A 22,889-nucleotide genomic window follows, 5' to 3' on the forward strand; every position below is an offset into this window, starting at 1 on the left:
TCTTAACCAAGGTTAAGTTTTTTAAATGTCATAACTCTGAAAGTATATCTAGTTAATGAAACTTAGACATAAAGGGTACGGTATAATCAAGCATCATTAAACATCCTTTGTGAGTTTTAGATCACAAAAAGTCATGACCAAGGTCGATGAACTTTGGCCTTGTTGGGGTTAGTTGTTGAATTGTCATCATAGATTTGAAACTTTATGGATCTAGTTCATGAAATGTGGACATACGGGTAATCAAGTACCACTGATCGTCTTGCACAAGTCTTCGGTCACACGATCAATGTCGAATGCAAACGGGTCGAATGTCATTTAGAGTCAATGAACCATGGACCTATCCATGAATGAACATAGTACTTTATCGTCCGATGAATGTGTTTTTGTTAATTAATATTCTTTAGTCATTCTTAAACCCAGGATTGCTGCTATAGTGAATAGCGTAATGCAGGCGAGACTGCTGCAGAGGCCCTGCGCCTGTTGTTGAAAAGGAATACCTTCTCTTCTGTTTCTCAGAGCTTTCTTAAAGTGAATCCATTGGCTTAAGTATTGACTTGCTATGATTGTACAAGTTAATACTTGGTTTATATTTGGTTGAAAATGAAATGAAATCTATTTTTTTTAGGGAAGGGGGTAGGGAGGGGCCTCCTTTCCCCTTTTTTTTGTTTGCTGATATCCGAAGAAATCGAATAACGGTCTGTATCCACCAGAATACCTCACATTATTATGCAGTCCAAGGTCCGCCTATGTTTTCTTCAATGATCATGATGATCGTCGACCAGGAAATCCACACCCAAACTTATTATCTCACCCAGCCCTCCACATTACATCAATGTCAAATGATTCGCACGACATGTTGCATTGTGGGACTTCGAAATTTCCCGCGAGAAATCAAGAAGCCGAAATGTATTCCGGGGAAAGCGCCCTCTATATGTCTGGCTAGTCCCAAGTGAGAACACGAAATCCTAAACCAGAAAGATGGATTATGGTCGGGCGCCTTTGATTAATCTCATAATCCGTTTCGAAGTGAGAATAGGATTACGCACATTCGTGTAAAATTCTTCATTTTGAATTAGAAAAAAAATACAAAGGAAAGACGGGGGGGGGGGGGATCGTACTCCATCCCTTTATGCTAATGAAATCACCGGTGATAGCAATCCTTTTACTTTATCGGTGTACTGTTGGAGTAAACTCTGTTTGTTCAAATCATAGGAAGGGATTATATATCAAATTACGGAAATGACCATGAAAATGGGACGGTGTGTTCATTATCAAAGTCGATTCGCTCATGCTCATTCTTGAAAAAACTACGGTGCATTTAATCGCTTGAATAACTTTGATATGAAATATTCCAAAAAATTCCTTTTATTTTGCTGAGTAATCTGCACCAAATATTAGAAGGGAAATCTCACCCTAACAAAAAGTTTGTTGTAAAAATACCACAAAGTTTGGTAAAGGTTTGAAGAAAATCCATCAAAAATTTAGAAGTTATTAGTATTTGAGTTTTTAAAGAATATTTTATCGTCATATGTCAACAGTTGCCCATATGTCATGTATGTTTTATAACAAAATGCACAAAATTTATACGACTAAAGTATATTTCTATCAGGAGCGGGTGCAAAATGATGTAATGAAGGTACAATAAAAACCATTTTAATATTTTATTTTGAGAAAATGGTATTTCGTTATAGCTTTTCGTCACGGTGAACTTCCCCTTAAAAATGAAACAGTAGAAAAAATATTGAAACAGTTGTCTTGTATTTCTGCTCATTCAGGGGATGGTATTGTTTTTCTTTAAATCATGCCGATTCGAGGGAACTCAATTCTCATGTTTACTGGACTTAACATAAATTTCGATATCCGTCTAGACGTAGTGTAATCTCCACGCTTTTCAATAAATTCCTTAAATCTCCCTTCCTACATGTCATGCATGTCATGGTCTTATAGTCAGATAGTTCATTGACCATGTTCATCGCATGTTTCGAGTATGGCGACAAAACTGCTAAAAGTTTGCCGCCAAACGCAGAATATTTCAGATCCGATGTGAAAAATGAGGATTTCTCTTGTTACTTGAGAAGGAGGCGGGAAGAGGAAGGACGAGGAATGCAGAGGAGGAGGGGGAAGGGTAAGTAAAGCATGCGCAATCAACACTATCAAGATCTTCATTGGAATGGAACCTCGGCGGAGTCATGGAATTCTAAAGCTGCAACTCAGTAGTCTTGACTATTAAGAATTATCTGATCATGGTGACGGGTAAGATTCTTCGAGATTTCATTATTTTCATATATTTGAGGGGGGGCGGATATCCTTTGGCATTACTGTTGTTCTTGGAAGATGAAGCCCCCCCCCCCGCTCATCACGTTGATGTGGAAAATATACTTGTTGTCTGTCCTCCCCCTCCTCTTCTTTCTTGATCAGTTTGAGTGGTAACATTGAGGGTGTGATTGCGCCCTTATGATGCGTGATGCAGAGACTTGAAGCAATGGATTCCTTCATACCCGAAGAAGACCTAGACATGGCTAAAATTTGTACTGCATTTTGTATGCAGAATTTTCATTTACTGCTGTTGTTTAAATATCTGAAACGAGCCAACCAGCCCGTTATTAGCTTCTCAAAATTTCGTATTTCATTGCCATTCCTCTATCCTCCATCGCAAGCACTTTTAAAGAGGAAGCCATTGGGTGGCTGGGACTGAAATCGAAACCAGAAGACACTTGCCGGTGAACGAATCTCAAGTCTCCACTTCAGGATCCTTAAAGCAGGACTTAAAAGCACAAAACGAAATGAAATGATAAAAAGATGCAATATAGATTGAAAATGAGAAGATGAAAATGCGATATGAAGATTAAGGCGAAGAGTGTTGGAAAGTGAAAGATCCGAAAGACGCCATTTCCTAGACGAAGATACTGAATAGGGTGACTCTGTTTTCGAAGTTTTGCACCTGCAGACGGGAAGGGTATCGGACCATTCCCAACGGGGAGATGAAGAGCTAGATAATGGCTGTTGGGGCACGACCCATTCCATCAGCTACGTGTGGAGTTTAACCTCTGTACTTTTTTTCAGTTGCCCAAGAAAAAAAGACCATTGTGCTCCGAAAAGCAGAATTAAAAAAGGGTCATTGACATCATGATTAACTAAAAAGCTTATAAAAAAAGATGCGTTTTAATTGAAAAATGTATCATCTAGAGTTACACGATCGATCCAAATATCAGATTTCGTTTTACTTTCATCTAAACCAGGTTGACATTAAGATGGACCTTTTACTTTAAGTCAAGTCCTTTCATGATCGTCAGTCGAAGTCAAAAACAAATTACGAATGTCTGCTGATTAATATGGCTGCTTTGAATACAGAGCGATTTGAGGATATCCAACCTATACTATTTGATGAATGAGACGTGCCCTCGTTATCCGGTTATCTCAATATTTGGTTATTAATATTGGGTGTGCTTAATCTACATAGACCCACAATTAACTCGAAGAGGCCCTCCGACGATTGCCCTTTTATGAGTACCATTCATTAACTAATTTGAATAATGCACTTTCCTCGGGGTTACGTCCCATTGCTCTATAAAATTGGTATGCACTCATTCACGAAACTACAGTTGTGGATGTACAATCCAGGCTTTCGCAATAGGGAGTTTTCGCTTTTACCAACGGGGAAACTCTCTCTGCAACGCATCAATTCCTTTGAAAATGCAATTTAAAATCACAATGGAGAGCTGAGAGACTCTTGTTGGTGGACTAGGACAGCAGATCATCCGTAGATTTGCCGCGGAAGAACAATTGCAAAGATGTCGTTGTCCAGAGTCAAGAGATTCAGATGTTGTCCCCAGTGCAACAACTTTCGACAAAAGCCTCTCAGATTGTGATTTGACAAAGGAATTGGTTCGTTGTAGAGAGTTTCCCCGTATAGTCAATGCGAAAAGTCTGGATATCAATTATCTTTGTGACTTCCAAGCTAGGAAGGGGGGGGGGGTGGACACAGTTTGGACCAACCATAACATCTCTTGAATGAACCGCTGTTTGTAAGACACCCCCACTGGCGGCCTATTAAATGGATTTTTTTTTTTTTTAAATATCTATTACACGTTAATGGCATTAGGTGCAATTCAAAGGAGATCTCCGCCATTAGGCCTTTAATATTTTGATTACTTAGCAGGGCCTCGGAACAGTTTCCAAAGTGGGGGGGGGGGGGCTGACAATGCAGAAATCACAAATTGTCATTTTTTACGTCTTTGTACATGGTTTTGGAAAAGTGGGGGAGCTGAACGCCCAGCCCCCCCCCCCCCGCTTCCATGGCCCTGCTTAGAAGATGCAAGATTTGAGATGAACATTGATATACTAGTAGTGATTATTGGGAGAGGGGGAGGTACCAGACTAGTAATGATTTCCTTTGTCTTTGGAAATATGAGCGAGAATTGGAAATTAAGAAATTCGTAAGAGAACATTTTTTTTAAGAAAAAAAAAACAGGAATTACCATTTTGTAAATTGCCCCCTCTGTCGGAGCATGCAAGCTAGGCCACTAGCCAATGGCATTTCTCTGTCGGCAAGAGGATCGAAGTGGGTCTGCAAATTGGGGAAAATACGAAAAGTGATATTTACGAGGCCGTATCACATTGCAAGCCCTAGCCTTATCCGGTACATGGTAATTTTGTTTAATGTAATGGTTCAACTGATTGGGATATTCAGTGCACGTCTGGCTTTTCATTTCTGTATCAGGTCACAAATGCTTAACAATTCACCAGGGTGGAAAGTAGTCTACAAATGTAGACCCACATCTGCAGTGTGTGTACCTCAGCTGATTCAACGAGTCTGCATAGCAGACTAGGTCTGCTGAGGCTGCAGAAGTGGAATGGCTCGCTTCGCTCGCCCTTTCAGGCTGGTTTGCTTCGCAAACCAGTAGCAGATCCCACCTCACGAGCCATTCAGAGTCTGCATAGCAGACTAGGTGGAAAGTAGGTAGGACAAACGGAGAAAGAGGGAGATATGCAAAGAACAATGAAGCAGGAAGAAGGGAGCGGGATGAAATGGCATGAGAACATGCGGTAGATCGAATGAAATTAAAGTTTTTACTGCTTTTATCTTTTTAATATGCAAGGAAATGCTCCAAAATTATAGAAACACGACACAGGGTGTGAAATTAGGCACGCTGTGTTCTTTCTTACTTTTCGGGATGGCCTTAGGGTCCCTAGGTATTATTGAGTGGTCGTTTCTAGGTCGGTTTTTATCAATCAATTCCAGTATGGACTCTCTATTTTCTCCTCATTCATCCTTACATTGAAGAGTATTTTTGTCAAAGGTAACCCTTTCCCATTCCTATTCGTCGGCTTACTTCAACATTATTTCGGGTACTGTGAAAGTAGTGTCGATTCACGATCAGCAGCGCGATTGTCTTGGAACACATGTTAACGGATCATGGTCTTGCAATTGCTGTCCACGATCTAGCGACCCAGAATAATAATATATTTGCCTCGGCTAGAGGCAATGTAAGGACATACCGAGACACCAAGAGATGCTCGATGTCTCCAAAGTCAACGTTTCGATGTCAGGGCTGACATGATTTAAAAAAGAACCCTTGTATACATGATAGACCTACTTGTGTTCCCTAATTAGTAAAGTTACACTCTACAACCAACCGAAATTTTGAAATAAAGAATGAGAAAGCATAGGCTTGCATGATGTACTTGCATGATGCAAGGAATCGCCTTTGGAGTGCCTTCCATTCCTTCAATAGTCGATCAATACCGCCAATTCTGCCGCGTGTACGTGTGTGCGTGTGTGAGCATGATGTGCGCCCCTCTCTTGGTTCGCGACGCGCATTAAGGTTCTGGCATTTCACCGGATATGTTTCTTGGTCACCTAATGAAAGTATTTGTCTCCGAATTTGCATACATTGTTTAGAAACTTTAAACCTTAAGTGATTGTGGCCGCTTCAAATTTCAAAAGACCAATCGATACTTAACAAATTTGTCCCTTGTGTTATATGATTGTCTTAGCTTTTCCCACAAAGAAGGCTGGTAGAGTAGCGGTGGGAAAAATCGATGCTCTTCCCTTTTCAGATTTCATTTTTGGTGAGTTATAATGTAATATATTTTCAAAAGTTACTTGGGATTTGAGAAATTCTAGAAGCAGATTGCCCTCGAGTTCGTTCTGTCCTCTAAAATCACCTGTAATAGGAACTCGAAGGAAAACGCAAAGAAAACCACAATGAAATAATCGAAAGCTCCCGATGTCCTCTTGGTTGTCCGAATTTGATACTGAACACAAGAAATTATTAAGAGATTTCAACTCATTAATAACAGCAAAAGAACAATAACGGAAATAAGAAACAATTGATTTTTTTTTCAAAATAATAAATGAATAATAGTAACCAGAATGCGTACATGGTACAGTTTTTAAACAGAACACAATTAATACCGAGCTCCGAATAACATCAGCATCAGGTTTTATGTTTTAAAAAAGGTGAGATTCGAAAATCGCATGACATTTAAAATGACTTGTTCCTTTGTCCAATTAAAAAAACCTTAATACGTCACGTATTTGCCAGCAACAAAGCCGTTGCATCTTGGCAAACTTACAGATTGAGTATTAATTATTGTCCACCCTTGATTTTGTTCAAATCTCTTCCGCATCGGCCATCAAGACAGTGGTCGTCATACATAAAAAAAAATCACTCCTTGAATGTAAATTCATTGCAGTGAATACTTTGTGATGGAAATGACCAGTGCATCTTTCTTAAATAAAAGTTCCACGACGGAGAAAAATCGACTTTATAAACATTGCTGAGTGCTTTTCATACTCCTTTATGATCAGCACTCAATATCGACTGATATATGATTGAAGCAATAGGCATCTGTTAGTGATAAGGCATTGCGTTTTGAAACCAATAAAATTACTGCAGCCATGAGTCAATGCAATAATGAATAAAATCCGATTTGACTCAAATGGTTATTTTAATAGAACGATAGTGTGACATTATTAAATAGACATAGTGCAAACCAGTTTCGTTTAGAAAGGATATTGCAGCCGACAGGTAGGCTTACCTGCTTTAACCCAAACATTTCTACGAAGTATAGCAAAATGCTTACAAACACAGCGATCGAGAACTTTATGTTTTTTTTAAGTGTTCAAATCCTGCTGGACTCAAAGCATGTAAATATTCACCTTTGACGTCCATGGGGGAGGGAGATGTGCCACATATAAAACCAAATAATTCGACACGACTATTGCACCTCAAGTCTATTCATGCAATACTTGTTTTTCAAATATAGATGATGATTACTTAACTTTCACAAGAGGTATACGATATGAGAGTGCGTAAGACCGACGAAATAAGTTATTTGTTATTTTTCAGTCCCGACTGCAGAGGCCTGTTGCATAAAACTTTTTACCTGAGAAAACTCTGGTAAAACTGAAAACTAAGGTTAGTCTGATTTCTGCCATTGACTTTAACACAGGACAAAAACTCCGGTAAAAACAACCTGAGTTTTCTTTGGTAAAAAGTCTTATGCAACACCTCCCAGGAGTTATCCGTTTGGTATTGCTTGGCTATAGCTCAGTCACATTTTGCTCTACGGCGGCTATACGGCGAGTCGAAAACGGCTGTTTTGACTCGCCGTACGGCCGCCGCGGCGTAGAGCAAATGTGACTAAGGTATTAGTACCAGCAGGGGTTTTGATATCGGGGATATCTAATGCGATGGCTAAAATCAGAATACTAAAATGTAACTGATTTTTAACACATTTTGTCAACGCTATAACCCATTTTGAATTCAATTCAAAGCTACATTCGAAGAAAACATGAGAAGAACCCCTCCGAACCAGAGAGTAAAACTGCAGTTGCAATCCACTCGAGTCTCAGGATGTTGTTTCGCCGATTTTTTCCTCAACTATTGATTCTGTAACGGTCTCATCTTTCCGACCTCATCGATTCTTTCATAGATATTCCCAAGGGCCGCCAAAGCAGTCTCGGATGACGCAGAAACAGACAAGAAGGGAAGAGCAAGTCAATAGTATCACTTTTCTTCAACCCAAAATTCCTCTTTCACTTCGAGGGCTCCTCACAATTAAACGGTGACATATCCCAGAGACCTGCAGGCAAAACTGCATTTTTTTAATCAATTGCCACCAAAGAAGTCTATCGAATGGCGGGAAAGGGACTTTGCCAAAATTCATTTTGATATACTGACAGCAAAGCCCGATTGCCCATGTAAGACATTCGAGTACCGCATGAAGTCTCTGGGCGGCGCAAGGGGGGGGGGGTGGCGCCCATTTGATTTTTGTAGTCCGTGTAAGAGATACATTAGAGTACGATATAAAGGCACTGGGTTGGAGAGGGGGCGCCCATTTGTTTTTCGCAGTGAACAGAAGGGAAGAAAATAGCAGACAGTGGGGTTAGGCTGAGCGACTGGTGAACCGTTCTTATATATGCGGTAAATAATCACCAATGACCATAATGGTGAACATCAATTACCGCAAGAATGGATCACCAGTCGTTCCTAAAATCGCTCTTAAATTACTAACAGATTCATGAAACGCCCAGGATTTTTGATATAACTGCCCTCGTCTTGATTCTAGAGAGCCCTACATGTCTTAAGTGTCAGTGGCGTAACAGGCGGGGGGGGGGGGGGGGCAGGGGGTGGGCAGAGGGCAAGCTGCCCCCCTGGCGGATTTCACTGGGAAAAAGAAAAAAATACAAAAAGTACCAAATATCTTAAAATACTAATACACAGCATGAATAGCAGGAGAGGGATATAAAGTCAAAAAGATATGACTCAATAGCGGGAAAGTAGGAGAAAGAGGAAAAAAGAAACGGGAAATAAAGGTAGAGCTCAAAACTAGATTGGAAAATCAGAATATGAAGAAAAGGGACAAGAAAAAAAAAGAAAAACTTAATAACACGTCCGGGCTGCCGAGGACTGAATAATATAAAGAACGTTAAGAAAGGTGGATGGCGTCTATTATTTTTCTTGCTATAACGCTCGCCGCAATTAGGGCAAAAAATCCTTAGCCAAAGGTTAGCCGAGGGCTAGTTATATTCCCCTATATTATGTTATAACCAAAGTAAAGCTGTACGCCGGCTAGATTTACCGTAAAAAGCCCCTCAATGTTTACTTGGCTAAATTTCCAAAGCTACTATTACATAATTAGAATTTGATTTCAAAATCTTTCTATAAAAGGCAAAATTTTTCTTGCTCGCTGGCGACTTTTACAAATTTTTCTACATTCGCTATATGTTGTGCTGCCTCAACATTTTTCGTTTGTTATCCACAACTGCGTTAAAGTTAGTATATGTGGTGTATGTACCCTGATTTGATAAAAAAATGGTCATCTGCAATGTTTTAAAATATCACGAGGTTCCGGGGGCTCCGCCCCGGACCAGTGGCTTAACCAAGGGGGGGGGGGGCACAGGGAGCATTTGCCCCCAGAGAGTTGCCCCTCCGAAATTTTGAAGAAAAAAAATGTATAGTAAATGTTATCATAAGCATCCTACTAAAGCTGCAAAGTGCTTTAAAACAACATTTTTGTACTTTAAATTTGAAAATTGTCTCATCAATTCAAAGTTAGCTCCCAACAATTTGGTCACTAACATCGATCTTTCCGGTCATAACATAAAATTTAAAATGTCGCTCGCGCTACGCGCTCGCAGATACTGTTGACTGAGATATGTAAAATGTACGTTCACATGGGGCTTAAAAATCCAATGTTCAAGTCAATATGCCTCTAGCTATTAGACATGTTAGAGGTTTCATTATTCGTTTTAGCGAGATACACATCCTGCGTATTCATAATTTTAAATGAAATATTTTCAGCGAATTAGATAGCTATCCAGGTCATGATTACAAAAAGTGCTTATAACGTCCAGCTATCATCTCAGGATATCAAAAATTTTCAGCTCGCGCTTCGCGCTCGCATTATTCATTTGAAGAGATATAATCTTCATGACCAAATGCAAAAAGCTAGTCCTTAACAAGTCAGTAGGGACTTCATTTGAAGTAAATTAGCTCTTGCATAGCACCGGCCCAAAAAGTTCTACAACCGAGTACAAAAAAGATGAAAGTAAAGGAAAGGAAGATGAACAGTATAAAGATATGATGTTATTTTCTGACTACTACGTCAAAATTAATCTCAAAGCTAGATTCTAGTGTAAATGTGATTTTCTTTTTTCTCGCTCGCTCGCTCGGGACTTATCATTAAGCAACTTTTTTTCTGCGCACACATGCATGTTGTGCTCCCCTCTTTTGTGTACTTATCACGCATTGAGATTCGCCCAAATGCTCGGGGTAGAATCATAAAATATCCTGTTCATGATATGACCGGGAATTTTTTTGGCTCTTGCTAGCCCTGGCCACCGACCCCTGTTACGCCCCTGCTGAGTGTAGTTTGTTAGGAAGTGAAATTATGAATTATGTGTATCAATATGGAGATGGAAATACTAGTTTGAACTGATTTTTATATTTAAAGTATGGCACATGAGACCCCACAAAATGAAAAAAAGTAATTACTGAATAACTGAATACTATGATAAACTTATTGATAAAAGAAACGGACAAGGGTCGAGGAGCATGACCAAACACACTGAATATGCGTTCGTGTTTAAAATGTATCAGGGTGCAACGTTTCAGGCAAGGGTGAATAGGTAATGTACGTGGACCGGGGGGGGGGGGTGCGTGTGTGTGTGTGTGTCAAGTTTGTAGAAGGTCCGCCTCTTGGTAGAATTTTGAAAGCCGCATAAAATGACGAAGCTTGTTGTCATTCTTAGAGAGCAACGCGCAGATACCATTCAGAAGATCAACATGCAATAGGTATTTAAATGGAAGTCGAGTAGAAAGTTTGACAACTATACCCCTGACTTTTAAGGAAATAAATTGCTGGTTTCTTTGAAATTCGGATAGCGTTGAACTTAACATCATCTCTCTGCGCATTTTGAATCTATTGTCCAAATGGTCTTTGGACAGCGGCAAATTAGCTCAAGTAAGGCAGCGTGTTTTTGTTCCAGATAAATCTAGGTCTGATACCAAAGACGGAGCTTGTAGTCATGTCCTCTTGATAGATAACAACGAACCAAAAACAATAAATACATAAATGAGGCGATAGCGACAATGAGACTCCTCGATTATTCATCATCGGCGGGCCTGTCGTGCAGCGAGATTAGAAGAGTGGTGATCGCGTTTCCGGGGGACAACGAGATCCCGACAGGTAGACGGACCTTTAATTAAACCCTCGATGACATGATAGTTTACCAGTCTGACAATTCATACAAACAGACACATTTTGTTTCAGAAGATCAGATAGCCAGTTCAGTCAAAATAAGGTTAGGATTTTCATGCTGAATATTGAACGGTTTCACGGAATTCTCACCCGATTCTTGTAATAGAATCATAAGAGGGGGGGGGGGGGGGTCAACATTTAATTTTTTAAGTATAAGAGACAAAATGAGGAACTTAAGTCACTCCCTGGAATGTAACAAGAACAAAACAACAAAGCAAAATGTGAAAGAAAGTGGGATATAAAATGGGAATTATTCACAAGGAAAGACACGCAATGCATCTATAGAGTGCAATTAAATGATTTATTCAACCGTTTGCATTGTGATTTAATGAAGATGACCTAGAAACACAGTTAAGCACAAAACCGTCCCTTCAACCAAACCAAAGTAACAGAGACGGAGACACACTTAAAAACAAAAGAAAAAAATATATGAAGACCCATTTCTCGTACTTGTCGATTCGAAAATAATTGCCAGGCCGAGCTCCATATTTCCACATGACAGTGCATGGTGTTTAATGCTCCGAAGAAAAATAATCAGAGAGCGCTGCCAATCAACGGCTTCCATTCCCTTCGCTCGCGTCTAGCTCATATCCAAGGGATCCCGATTAGAGTGAACTCTCTCACATTGTATTTCATTATCCCTTCCTTCGCCTGCCGAAAACAAAATAGGCAAAAACGTTTGTATCTTTAATTGTAACAGTTTTGAATTGTATTAATTTATTTGGTATTATGCAATCACACTCTAAAATATATATGCTTATCATAATTATTTACCCGTTTTGATAATGATAATCACGACAATCAAAGACATTTAATTTGCTCATCAATGAATGATATATTTCTTATGTTTGATAGCTTTTATTGTGTTTGATCAATTTAGACATTTTTTGGCATACTTTATCAGTACCCTTTCCCCACCCTGTAAGCATGTAGCAAAATTATTGCTTAACGCGAATTTTCAAAATTTTGTCCGTGAGGGCGCCTGGGACTTTATGACAGTGCCGTATACGACACGAGGGCATTTTATAGCAATTATTTAGCAGACGCTTCCCATAACGCATCTTTTTATCAAACGCCCTTCATAATTATAAAAGCAACCTTTGTCGAAAATCGGTAACTCAAAACAGCAGTGTCGTCCTGGACTATGGACAAACGTCACAACAATTTTTTTTGTCTGGTCCAAATCTTAAGACGATGTGATGTTCTTGTCCACCAACTTTCGATATAGTGACATCTAATCTGGCCATTGTGATATGACGGACATTTTCAATAGATTCTGAATGTCGCAGAAGGCACCTGCAAAGTGGATGCTAAATACGCTACTGTTACACAGCAAAAACTGTGGTGTTAATCGGTGTATACATAGAGGACCACACCAGTTATTTTACACCGCGGTGTTAAATTTGTGGTGTTAGTTTTATACCTATAGGTGTAACAACACCTATGGTTGTTACATTTACACTCTTTGGTGTTATGTTCAATCTCTAGGGTGTTATTTTAACACCTCAGGGTTTGGTCCTCTATTAACACCAATTGGTGTCAATTTTAACACCACAGTTTTTACGGTGTAGGTCGTTGAGAGCACCAGCTTTTCCACATCTCTCCGTCAAAAAATAGAAAGAATACTAAGAGCAGTTAAACAAGACCGGGCCACCCCCCCCTCTCCCCCATTTGGATACACTGATTAACAAGAACCTCTAGTATCCGAAGACCAGCCAGCGTGCTTGGTTTAAAAACAAAATGGCAATGGCGCTAAAGCTTTATCATAATATGGGCTTGTTTTTACGGAATGATGGGAAACTTTTCTTATAGCTCTCCCTCTGTTTCCCCTCTCTCTCTTTAGGCTAGAAAATAAGGCAACTAATTTAACATTGATTGATGCCCGCCTCCTTTGTATCGGAATGGCATGCCAGAAAGGTGATATTTTTTTAGCCATGGTACCTATGGTCGGTAAAACAATAAAAAACAGATAAGGTTCGAAAAGTGAAGATGCATAGAGCTGGATGGAAAAAAAATCATTTGTTTTGGTGATTTTTCCTCATTAAACGGAAAAACAAAGACTTGAAATATATTGACTTGTGTTGAGGCGCAGAAATCGAAGATAATTTATTTTTAGGACAAATTTTCGGGAGTTTTGATTTGTTTGTTTGTTCTTGAGCCGAAAAATTGGAATTCTGTTTTCGTTTAGAAGATAATTTAAAGTTTAATTATGTTTTAAAAAAGGTTAATGTGTAATGATGTGGAATATTTATTTTTATTGAGTCGTTTTGTGAATCCAGAGCCTTTGTTTTTTATATATAATATTTATAAACTATAAATTTTTCAGTGGAAGTCCAAACAGAAATAAGATACGGATATGACAAAATCTATGAACATGTTAGACCTGACATTTTAGCGTAAACTAGCCAAAGAATGATAATTTTTTTGGCTTCCCCCGCATTATGCTCCATGATATAATGCAATTTGTTTCATCATGACTTTATTCAAGTCCAAGACAATGATATAATATGTACATAAAGAGACCTAATATTCATGGACAAATATTTTGGAATTATGGTAATTCATGCCACTATTTGATAGAGATATCTTACCATCGATCCATCTGATGCTCGTTTTGTATTTTCTCTTTTTTTGAGAGAAAGAGAGAGTTGGTTTAAGGGTTTCTTTCTGTACAATAATTATCATGAATCTATCGATCATAAACGAAAATAAATTTGAAACGGGAATAATCCAGAAATTGCATGCTTAGGTGAAAAGTAGAAAGCAGTAGACCAAGAGATTACTATGATAATAAGCTCTGATGTGGTTTTGTAAAATCATTAATTTGAACTGCGAGTGACATGAACAGAGAAAAGGTTAGCTGACAATATCTAAATAAAATACACTTTAAAAAAAATGAAATATCAAAGATTGTCTGATTTATCTCGTAAATAATTCTCCTTGCTTTTTTTGAAAAATAGATTTATGTCGTATTTATATCATACTTGTTTTGCTACATTGTGGTGGCTTTATATTTCTATTGAAACTATAGAATATTTTGGAATAATCAATACTTTTATGATTTTGTGCACATCGAATTGTTCTCAAAACAGGAGGCCGTTTTATAAAGCTGTTCGTAAGTCACAACTGGCGACTGTTTCTTGTGCTAAAATGATGTACCCCGATGTAGCCGACCTAGAGCCTAAGACATGTTCCGGTGGTGAATGAAGTCGAAGGTTACTTTGTGAATAGCTTTCGAAGACACAAGACCCAAAGTCACTCATGCAAATGAAAATTAGTTTATATCCTGATTTTGGTTCTTGTTTAAGCAGGTTTGATAGTTTCATTCATGTGGATATGGAAATGTACATATGATATGAATATACATCTGCCGTAGATATGAACTAATTTCGCATCTCTTTATTGCAGGAGACAATAACATTTGAAACGTTAAATCACTGAACCGTCTGAAAATAATCTCGTGCAAAGATCGAAATAACGAACTTCAACCCCTCTCATTCTTTTTAAATAATTAGTTCTGACTTCAATTTTCTATATAATTCGTACAAAATATAATCTCATTCTGATATAGAATTGTGATTGGAGCATTTGGTTGTAAATGCATTGTACTTGATTCATTTAAATCACCATACTCCCCCAAGCACGCCTCTGTTTCACTTTGAAATGTATTATGGTATCCCGGTCACGTACTGCAAGTTCTATCGCAATGTAGACAGCATGCCTATTTAAATCTGAGAAATGCAGTATCGCACATCGCGATGGTTATCAATCTTAATGCTCGTTGTGAAAGGGTCACCCTTGTGGGGTCACAACACTCTTTCAACCTTTCAAAACATTCATAAAATGGAAAATCGTTCCGTTGTTCATTACGTCCGAAGCCTTCAGTGATGAAAGTGAATGGCATTGCTGGGGGCTCTCCGGAGCTGTCAATAAAAAGAGATGTGTTTGCATCCATTTACAACAATTGGCTTCTCATTCACTCGCCTGGAAAAGGAGGCCCATCAATGATGATCGACCTTTAAAGGACATTCTGTCATCCATTCCATTTTCATGTTTTCTCAAACATTCAGACAGCTGCCCCATTCATTCTTTTTGTGTAGCCTTCAGCTGTCAAGAAAAATAAGTCAACATGTTGTGTTTGCGAAGAAATTAAGTTGGCAAACCCACACATTTTGATTATGAGCGATACAGGTCACATATCTATTATTACTTGAGTTGACCAGTCAAAAAGTATTTGATGAGTTTGATTCGTATATATTACCAAAAAATGTACAATGCCTTATATACATAGATATATATATATATGTTTTTAAAGCCTTGATCATAGTACCTTTGTCGATATGTAAGTCAGTTGTATGATTTAGTCATGTTTGTAAGTTAAGATCTTGTCCAGTACAAGGGGCGATCATTTTTCAGGTACCAGGTTTTTTTGGGGTCATCTTAGACTTAAGAATCTGGATAATAGAAGATCAAAATAGTAGAGTGAGAGAAACCAAATAAGACTGGGTAGAGATAGAAAGAGACAAAGGGATGAAGAGAGAAAGGAAACGAAGGAAAGGCGCCTCCCAGCAATATAGTTCTCGCTTCCACGACGCTCGACGAATTCAAGTAAATTCAAGTAACACAGTAAATGTATTGAAAATGTCGGTGAAAATATCGGAGGTCTTTATCGTTGTCAAAAGTCAACCAGAACAGCGGTTTCGTCCTAAGTTTTGGCGTTGACGAAAAAATTCAAATGTGTCATTAGTCCAGAGTCCAGGACGAAACTGCTTTATTGATTCACCAATTTTCGATAAGGACTTCTTGACTCTTCATTATCATGAAGGGCATTTGATGATACATTTTGTATGTACTTGAATCCACCATGCATCTTTGAAAATGAAAAATCCTCATTATCAGCATTATATCCAGAACCGATCACCAATACGAGGCCATCAGTATCCATTCACAATACAGAAAATGCAATTCAAGCCGCTTACTGGAGATGGACATGGCCTCGAGACAATACAGAATTTCGAAATTGATAACAGTTTGTGCTCAGACAGGACATCGTGAAATGTTATATAAAAGGAAGATACAAGAACGTATAAGATTAGGAAGATATATAGCTGAAGATTCCATGCCCATGCATGATGAGTATTACAGCTTTCGACAGTTCTCTTTTTTTTTTTTTTTTTTGTCAGCGTCGCTTGACATTTAGTTTATTTCTGGAATATTACCATGATTGATGATGCTTCTCTTTGGTTTCCTCAAACGATAATCATACTCGAGTCTTATCAAATCTTCAAGATCCAGAATCTATATTGGTTTTCGTCTTCCTATTAAGGAAATCAGTTATACGAATATCTATGCGTCAAAAAGATAATCATGCACAGTGTTTGCTAAACCGAGTGGCGTACTGGTGTGGTTTTGTTTTGGGAGGGGAAATAAATTCAATGGCGAACCATTGTGGAGCGTTGTGGCCGAGTGGATTAGTCTCCGAACTTTGAAACAGAGGGTCGTGGGTTCGAATCCTGCAGTCTAAAAAAATGAAGTGCTAATTTAGCTCTTAAAGAGCGTGTATAGTGACTGCACTTCGGAGTGCTGATTTGTCTAGTTCAAATTTGAACTAGACAAATCAGCACTCCGAAGTGCAGTCACTATACACGTTAAGAGCTGAATTAGCACTTCATTTTTTAGAGCGTAACCATGGTGTAATTTCCTTTGGCAAGACATTGATTGCACATTGTGCCGCACTTGACCCAGGTGACGTGAATGGGTACCCGGTAGAAAAAAAAACCTCGAATGCTCGAGCGCCCGATCAAGGTAGCCGTGCTAGAGCAGGGGTAATAATAATTGCAGGGCCTGCTGGGAGAACAGTTTTCGGAACTGAAGTGGCTACCCTGGGTAAATATGCCGTTATTATTATTATTATAACCCAGACATATTATATTAGTAAATCTAAAATACATGGATTTGTAACCAGTTGATCTCTGGATTTGATTTGAGTTTCAGTCCCAAATGAATAAAGTTCCAATCTTTAAAATTAGAAAAATGGCATGTAAATCGAACTAGATTTACAAAATATCCATGAAATCGTTAAATCATTGTGATTGTTTTTTCAATTTGATATCAATGAAAATTATATAATTTTTCAAGCCAATTCTACTTCTACATTATGCTATACATATGAAATAGTTCACTTATTTGCAGATAATACAGTCATATGTTTAAGCACACCTAAAGTGTTGGGCAACATGCTGTCCACTGTGTTGGGTAATGCATGTTGGTAATATTCTGGGCAATTTATTATCATCCAGTTGAGCAATTTCATCACCCATTATTAGTTTTTACTACCCAAGTTTGGCAGAGTCTAATCAATAGTTATTTGGACAGTATGTTGCCCATGGCTGGTTTAAAAGTATATATATATATATATATATATATATATATATATATATATATATATATATATATATATATATATATATATATATATATATATATATGTATACAGTATTTTTTATGGGGGTGTTTAATCGGTTGAATTTTTGAGAAGCGGTACACAGCACCTAGTATTCAGCTATTCATTTTTATTCATATGATATATTCATATTCACGTTCATTGTTCATGTTGATATTCGTGACAGGTATAAACTCTACATCAAACATGGCAGAGAACTTGACCTAAGATTAAACATCCCGGTTTAGGAACATGAAGAACTGCGGGGTCGACAAGCCTCTCCGTTCCTTGCTTTTGTGTCAATAGCACAGAAAATGTATCTGGGACTTTTCAGTCTAGAAATCGGTTTTCAAGTGCAGAAACAGTAGTCGTTAGGGTGACAGGCTTATGCAGCGGTGCTTTAAATTCTCGAAAGTTGCCTAAGATGTCTTAACTGTCTTAGATAGCCGTTATTTCTTTCTTTCTTCCATTCGTTTTTACTCTCTCTTTCTCTCCCTTTCTTTCATAATTTCGTTCTTTCATATTTCTTTTAAAGACAGGAACTTTCTTACTGATATCTTATGCCATTTCGTATTTACTCAATCGTTTTGTTTTTAAAGATTGTAAACAAATTCAAAACTTTACGTAGGACAATGGAATTAGTAACTCGATCGTGAAAGATAATTGCGATAGATCGAGACGATGTATTCCACACACAAACAAGAAGATTATGGATAAACACGGGTAGTATGAATGCCATAAATCTCCATTTCATTTTATTTAGCGGCAAAAATGAGAATATCATCTGACTGGTAGAAATCTGCATCACCGGACCTAAACATGTTGAATGATTCAAATTACCGTTTCTGATAGGAAGTTATATAGTAATGAGCTATCATCTACACCTTTCCTCGGGTAACTGATATATCCTTTGTCTTCCGACGCTTTTAGTAGCTTCCGCCTAGAATGTATCCGTTTTCATGAAAGTGTTTTCTCTTGTTTCCCCTTTTCTTTTCATGTATGGTTACGACTTACAGATAACATACATGGTATACCAAGAAATAAGCGTTTACCGATTCGGGTTCTCTTGTAAAATGAATAATACGTAGGATTATCATTACCATTAAAGGAAATAAGATACCATACCATGCATACTGGCATTAATTAAACAGCCCTCTTATTGTGATTACAAGTAGAGGAATGTGCATCTTTCATGTTTTCTCTTCAACCTCCTTCTCCTAAGGCTATCCAGGCAGAAAATATTTACTGTACTGTTGTAAGTTTACTGTAATCTCTTGTTTAAGTTGTCTCTTAATTGTGTCCTATTTTATAAGTTATAATGGTTTGGTTGTATTTACCTTATACAAATCACAACAAAATACATTGCACACATCAACACTTACTGATGGATTACTATATTCAGAGCCATTGATATAATGCCTCTGTTCTTCTTAGATAATAATAATGATAATAATATTATTATTAAATAATGATGATGATAATAACAATATTGATAATACTACTAATAATAATAATGATAACAATAATCCTGAAAATAATAATAATAACAATAATAATAGAATAAAAAAATAATGAGCATGGTGAGTGTGAAAAAGCATCACCTTTCGCGCATGCGTATTATCCTTGATGAAACTATTTAGTGAAAATTTGGGAAGCTTCTGAAAAATCATGACGTTCTTTTCCCATGTTCATATCAAGTTTTGAATATGTTTTCAGTGTAAAACTTTTTTATTCTTCCCCTTTTTAAAAACAATCAAAATCTGCTTATTGTCTTTTAAAACAGACACACTTAAAATGTTGGGCAACATACTGTGTTGGGTAATGGTTGTTGGTAAAAAATATATATATACATTCTGGGCAATTATTATCCAATTGAGCAAATTTGTTACCCAATTATTATTTTTTATTACCCGGTTTGGGTGGATTTTAACCAATAGTTTTGTAGACAGTATGTTGCCCAGGGTTGGTTAAAAGTTGGGCATCTTTTGCCCAACTATTTTAATCTCCCTTTATTCTTGTTTTACGTAAACGCTCGTTATCGTATAAGAATAACCTTCATTATTTTTATCTTTAGCTTATTTCATCTTTTATTGGTAAATAAATCCAGTTCTTAATTGGTGTTGGTCAAGAAAGAATAAAATACAGGTGACGCCAAACAATATAATAATAATATTTTTGGAATGAATATAAATATTTATGGTGACAATGAAGTAACGTAGTTTATTCCTTCCCCATCCCCCTCAATCTTCTCCGTCTTAGTTCCTTCCTTCCTTCCTTCCTTCCTCCCTCCCTCCCTTCCTTCCTTCCTTCCTTCCTTCCTTCCTTTCTTTCTTTCTTTCTTTCTTTCTTTCCTTCCTTCCTTCCTACCTTCTTTCTTTCCTTCCTGCTTCCTTCTTCCTTCCTCCCTCGCTCGCTCCCTCCCTCCTTCCCTTCCTTCCTTCCTTCCTTCCTCCCTTCGTTCCTTCCTTCCTTCCTTCCTTCCTTCCTGCCTACCTTTTTTTTTCTTCCGTTTTTTTTAAATCTTCTTTCTGTCTGCCCTTCCTTCCGTCATTTCTTCTTTTTCTTTCTTTTTGTCTTTTTTTACCTTCTTTCAATCTCGCTAACAGGAATAATCACAATGTCTCACCATTTTTTTAACTCTGGGATAATGAGACATTTTCAAATAAACAACTGTGTCTGATCGTGATTGCTCCATAAACGAGCCAAAAGGAGATCTTTTTCAGTTGAAAAAGCACATTTCCGTGCTTTAAAAAAAGAAATGAAAAGGAAGCAACTCCCACGATATGACATTGTATGACGTCGTATAAGTCCCTCACAATCACTCTCTTCGAAATGAGAAACAAAACGTAATATTTGCTCATTTTTCTTTATGATTATAGAATGTCTTTCTCTATTAACCTTCTAACTGATCACGCATTCTCTGTTGGATCCCCTCCGAAATGAGTTCTAAATTACAGTAATTAGCCTTGAGGAAACACACTTCATTAGCAAGCAATCTTGGTGGGCTCCCGGGGTTATCTTCACTGATTAAAGTCCCAATCACTTCCTTTTTATATCATAGAAGTAGCATCAAGCATCACGATGAAGCATTTTATTTTGTTAGAATTGTTAAAATACAAAGTCTAGCAGTCCTAACTTGGAAAAAGCTAATCATATAGCGTAGACCTCGCCTCACCACATAATATTCGGATTCAAATAGTAATAGTAATAAAAATAATAATAATTGTAATAATAATTGTAATCATAATAATGGTAATTACAGGATTTTTATAGCACACATATCCACCTTGTCATGTGCTCAAGGCGCCCCTATAATACCCGGGCTAAGCTAGTCTACCGATTCCGGGGCTCATATTTTTTTTTAGGAATAACTTCATGCTGATGCCTATTTACTTCACCTGGGTTGAGTGCAGCATAATGTGGGTGAATTTCTTGCCGAAGGAGAACACGTCATGGCCGGGATTCCAGCCTGCGTCCCTCAGATTGAAAGACGAGAGTCTTAACCACCATTTTAAGTAACGTTATTGTGAGTATTTGCCCAAGACCGACAGTACTTATAATTTGAGAAATACATGCAATGACACCTTCATGATTTGACTCCTCAAAATGGCGCCCTACCAATTATCTTAGTGGTGACCCAACTTTAAAAATGATGCTGATAATTTTTTAGTGAGAATTTCCAATTTTGGAACTGATATTTTTGCTCCTTTGATTGTTGAAGAAGAAAATGCCGACCGATTTTAAATCCATGCTCGTGACCATGTTTACGACCCCCTTTATGGGCCCCGGTGGGTGTTTCATAAAGCTGTTCGTAAGTTAAGAACGACTTTAAGAACGACTGGTGATCCTTTCTTGTGGTAAACACTATATTTATTGAAGATGGTTTAGCGCGTGAGAAAGGGTTACCAGTCGTTCTTAAAGTCGCTCTTAACTTAAGAACAGCTTTATGAAACGGCTCCCATAGGTTCATTTGGAATTTGGTCCCAGATCCACCGCTGCTGTGTGCTTACTTATTTTGCTGCAATATCATTCCCGATGTTGCCCGAGTAGAAACCGTCGACTGACCTTATCCAAATGTATATGAACTATAAAGATATGAAATCATCGACTTGGATTTGAAGGGGGTGATATAAAAGTATAACGAAGATGTAGGATACTAACAAAGTAGCCACGGAGTATGTAGTTTATCGAACCCAACTAGCCTCACAGACGTCTTCCCCTTTTTTTCATCATCTGCCTTTTCTTTTCTTGGTAGTTCCCCTTTTCGTCAATCAAAGATGTGCATGGACAGTTCATATGCCTCCCCCCTAGACTACACCATTAAATATTGTGGTAAAGGCAGTCATCTTAATAATACTACACGAATAATAACCGGGATGCTTCCCCGCACCGGGCGTGCTGTTATTATGTCTATTATATTACCATTTTCTCTAATTATTCATGGGCGCCACTGTACGGACGACGATCGCAATTAAACCGAAGTTATCGAGTTTCGGATTAATCCGCAGTTCGGCATCGTCCACGGATTTGAGCAGGATTACATCTGAAGAAAGAAGGAAAGGAGCACGGTCAGCCAATTAGAAACCACAAACGGACAGTGGACTTCCTCCCAATTTGACACGACAGCGTCAAATTTGTCACCACCTTCGCATCAAATTATTACGAATTTATGCAAGCTGCAAGATGCAAGCAGAAAATTTGATAAGCTGATGATATTTGCTGTGAAGTTTTTCCCACACCGTCTGTAATATTGTAATATTAGATGCAACAGGAGATGTTAAAATGCATGTATCAGTGGCCGCGGAACGGTTTTGGTAGGGGGGGGGGGTGACCTCACAAAAAACACAATCATATTTTCAGGGGCGGCGGAGCGAAGTTAAAAGTGGGGGCACTTTCTGTCGAAAAGGGCACATCTTAAAACAATCTGCCCCACTCGCATGGCTCATGAAACTTAAGGCACGTATGAGTACTGTTACAAGTTTTTTCCTTCATAAGTAGTAACATATGACAATGAAAATATTGTTTTCATGTTTCTTACCAATGATGCTGTTTCTTTATGGGAATTTGCCAAAGTATTGAAATCGCTGGCTGTTTCTGTCGACATTTTTTGGGGGGCAATGTCTGTTAGGTCCAGGGAATTTCTCTCTCTCGTTTCAGTTCCTCTGCTGTTCGGGGC

Source organism: Lytechinus variegatus, chromosome 1 (genome assembly GCF_018143015.1).
Source record: "Lytechinus variegatus isolate NC3 chromosome 1, Lvar_3.0, whole genome shotgun sequence".
NCBI lineage: Eukaryota > Metazoa > Echinodermata > Echinoidea > Temnopleuroida > Toxopneustidae > Lytechinus > Lytechinus variegatus.